We start from the raw sequence: 4909 nt of genomic DNA, 5'->3' as shown, positions 1-4909 counted from the left end.
TTTGCACTCTGTGAGGGAAGCCCTCTATCTGCAGCGCCGGCAACCTGCAACAAAAAAACACCAGTTAGTTTGTGATTTTTCCGCGTCCCCCTTTTTGTGGTATGTGTGTGTGTGTGCATTTTGCTTTCTGTCTGCCTGGGGAACCTGTCCGTGTTGCCCAGGTGACTTTGCTCTCTCCATCGCCCCCCATCGCGGGGCGAGCCGACGGCGGGGTGCTGCAGCGGGTCCCGTGGCCATCCTTGGCGTCGCCTCCCGCTGCACGGCCAGGTGTTCCTCCGCCAGTTTCACAGCTACCCTGACATACGGGGGGGCTGTGGTACCTGACCCAGGCTGCGGTCCTCGTCGGGATGGCCTCCAAGAATCGCTCCAGGACTATGGCCTCCAGCATCCACTGGTCATGACCATTTGGCTGGAGCCATCTCGTCGCTGTGTCTCTCAGCCGGTGCGCAAAGACGAATGGCCGGTCTTCTGGTTCCAGTCTCATCGCCCGGAACCTCCTTCTGTGGTTTTCCTTGCTGCTGCCGACCCGGTCTAAGATGGAATGTCGGAGGTTGGCGTATTGCATGCGGGCGGTTGCCGGGAGACTCAACACCGCCCGCTGCGTCCCCCCCCCACCAGGAGCGGCAGCAGCTTCACGCCCCACTCCTCTTCCAGCCATCTGTTCACCACCGCCGTTGCTTCGAACACGTCAAGGAAGGTTTGTGGATCCTCCCCCTCCACCATGCGCTTCATGGTCGAGGTTCCTCCTGTTGTCTCTGCCCTGTCCATCAAGGTTTTCAGCAGCTGCGCCTGCTGCTGACTTGCCGCTGACACTTGCGCCAGCACTTGGCCAAGCGCTTCCAGCGGGGTTGGTGCCATCATTTTCTGTGGGTCCTTCTTTTTTTAATTTTTTTTGTCCTGTCCAGCTTCTCAGGCAAACCATATAGTTGATGTAAATGCCCATATCGGCTGTTCAGATTTACTTTACAAAAGAGAAGTGTAAGATACTTTTCTTGTTGTCTAATTTGAATGTGACTTTATTACATGTATTTATATTATCATTTGGTGCAGCCGGGCCGGTGCAGGAGGGGATAGAAAGAGAAAAAAAGGAAGACAGAGGGGGAAATTGTGGGGATAAGAGGGGGATTAGACAGAGAGACAAAAACAACAACAGCAAATACAACAATAACAACAATAACAATAGAACAACACGAGCACATACATAATATGTACAAATATGATCGTAAAAGTGATAGCAAATAAGCAGTTAGTGAAATAAATAATATAGTAATGACAATGAGCATTTTTACACTAAAACTGGAGCAATACAAATACCAATAGAAAAAGCGCTATTGATCATGAACAAAACTAATAGATTACCTCTATCATCAACAATAAAGTTGTTCAAATGCAACGATACGTATACATATTGATAGCTAGAAAGATAATTAAAAAAATATATATATATAAAAAAAAAAAAAGAAAAAAAAAAAAGAAAAGAAAAAAGAAGAAGGAATACCGAAAGATGAAAGGGAAGAGAGAGAGGCAACCTATATTAATCTTGTAGATTGTTATAGTAACAATGGTTTAAGCTCTGTCAATATGCCTTGTGTTACCCAGTTCACCCTAGGGCAACAGCATTGATATATGTTTGATGAAACATGATTATGTGCATGAGTGTATGTATGTATATGTACTTGTATATGAACAGAATGTGTATATGAATGTTTGTACAGTAAATATATATGTACAGTATATGTATGTTTGTTTGTACAGTGAATGTATATGTACAGTATATGTATGTTCGTACCGTGAATGTGCGCGTGGATGGACGGACTTGGAGTATGTAGATATGTAATGTATTTGTGTATGTATGTGGGAGCGAAGGTACCAATGTATGCACGTTTGTATGTATGAGTAACGGTGTGTGTTGTATTAGTATATGTGTGTTTGTATGTACAATATATTTGACCCCTAGTGTGCGTGGGCGCCAGAGTGCGGACCCAACCGCCCAGAGAGCCCAACCCAAACAGCAGGTGTGGCGCCCAGGGAACAAGGGATCACCTGCCCCATGCAGCCAGGCCGGCCAGCGGCGGGAACCCCAGAGCCCGGCCCACCGCGCCGCCCGGAAGAGCCGGCAGCAGGCCGCAGACAGACACGCCCGGCAGAGGACAGGGCACGAGAGAAGCAGCGGACGGCCAGACCCCAAGGCAGCGAGAGAGAACCCCCCACACGGGCAGAAAGACGGGACGCCCCGCCCAGGGGAACCCAGAGACTCCCCGCAGCCGGACGGGAAGACCGCCCCCGCCCCACCAGCACCCGGGCCCCCCCGACCCCACCCCTCCACCCGGGGAGCACAGTGCGGCCCACACCAGGCCACCCGACCCGAGCCGGCCGCCACAGGACCACCCAGCGCAGGGCCGCGGGGACCACCCACCCCACCCGCAGCGACCCCAACGTTGGAGATGGAACAACCAGCAACCGCCCTGTCGAAGTCCCCCCCCGAGAGAAAGGAGGAAAGGAAAAAATGTTTTTAAAAAAAACAAAATAAATACATTAAATTTTATATATATATATATATATATATATATATATATATATACATATATATATACACACACACATATACATACATATACATACATATATATATATATATATATATATATATATATATATATATATATATATATATATATATACATATACACGTACATACACATACATATACATATATATACACATACATACATACACATCCATACACATATACACACATAAATACACACATATACGTATATATACACATACATACACACACATCCATACACATATACACACATAAATACACACATACATACATATACGTATATATACACATACATACACACACACATACATACATATATATACACACACACATACATACATATATATACACACACACATACATACATATATATACACACACACATACATACATATGCATACATACACATACATACACACACACATACATATATATACACACACACACATATACACATATATATACATACATGCACACATACACATATATACATACACATACATACATATATATATTTATACCCACATATACACACATATATATATACATACATGCACACATACACATATATACATACATACATACATACATACATACATACATACATATACACACATACCTCCGCATACATATATACACACAAAAAAATAAAAATAAATACATAAATAAGCTCACAGACAGGCTGACACACAACCTCACTACCCCAGCAGCTGGCCGACTCGCAGCAATTCGGAATACCCTGCAGCACCAAGCTACCACAATGGATGAGGGGACTAGACCCGGCCGGCCCCAACCAAGAAGGACACCTGGAAGGGATGGACGGCGGGACCCAAGGGCCCCAGACATGCAGCCCGGATGCAGTAGCCTGAGGCGCCGACCCCAGATTGACCAGCATGCCTAGAGCGTATCCCCAGAAATATACATACACATATATACATACACACATACATACACACACACGCACATACATATACAACTATATACATCTGCATGTATACATACACACACGCGTGTGTATGTATATATTTATACATACACATACCGGCATACATATTATATAGCCATATATATATATATGGCCATATATATATATATAACATGCATACACACATACACACATATACATATATACACATACACACATACATACATACATATATATACATATATACACACATACACTTACACATACATACATACATACACACAGATACACACATATACATACACCTATATATGCATAAACATACACACATACATACACGTGTATACATACATAAAACATAAATATTAACATACATAAATATATACATACATATACACGCATACACATACATACATATGTATACATACCCACACATGCACATACGCACATACATATACACGTCTATGAACACACATACTTGTAACCATACATGCACACCAATATACGTACATACACACATTTGCATCCATCCATACACACATACAAACGCAGAAATATCTATACGACAACAAATCCATACATATGTCGGAGGGACAGCAATGAAGTCCAGGCATCCACTGTCCACTGAGAACTAGCCGAACCCCCAAGCCCCACAGGTCTGGCCCCGTACCCACGCCACCCAGGGACAACCCCCCACAAGCCCGGCCCAGACAACCGGCGCGCAAGGGCGGCGCGGCAGGGCGCGAGGGCACCCCAGGCCCACACCCGACAATCCAATCAACACCACAATTAACAAGTATGAAGCCAGCTGGTCAGTCAGCCCCGACAACCACAACGAGTGCCCGCTACCACCAGTCACAACATCTGCCACCCCCCTGCACCGGACCCAGCAGCCTCGGGCGCCCACACCACAAACAAACGGCATAAGAAACAGCAGCTGCAATATCCCCAGACAGCCAGCCCCACCCCATCAAATCAAAGTGATCGGGGGAAAATAAATAAAAAATTAATTAAATAAATAAACTGCGACCGGCAACCACACGCCAACAGGATCATGGAGACCAGCCCGCGCCAGCCCGCCAGTCAGCCCAAATGCCAACACGCAAACAAGAGACATCAACACCCCCCCCACCAATAGACCCCACCACCCCAACCCAAACCCGCACAAACACACCACCGCCCAAACAACCGAGATACAGCATCCAGACCAGACAAAGGGGCCGCGCCGCCACCGCATCAAGTCACCAACACAGACTCCACAGCGCAAGGACGGGCCACACGGGCACGGACCCCACTCAACAGGAAGCGAGATCCGCACGACGCCCCACACAAATAAATAATATATTGTACTATTATTTTTTCTTTTAAATAAAATAAATACAGAACAAATATATATATATATATATATATATATA

The sequence above is a fragment of the Nerophis ophidion genome, linkage group LG20 (genome assembly GCF_033978795.1).
Source record: "Nerophis ophidion isolate RoL-2023_Sa linkage group LG20, RoL_Noph_v1.0, whole genome shotgun sequence".
Classification (NCBI taxonomy): Eukaryota; Metazoa; Chordata; class Actinopteri; order Syngnathiformes; family Syngnathidae; genus Nerophis; species Nerophis ophidion.
Note: the sequence above shows the minus strand (reverse complement) of the source record.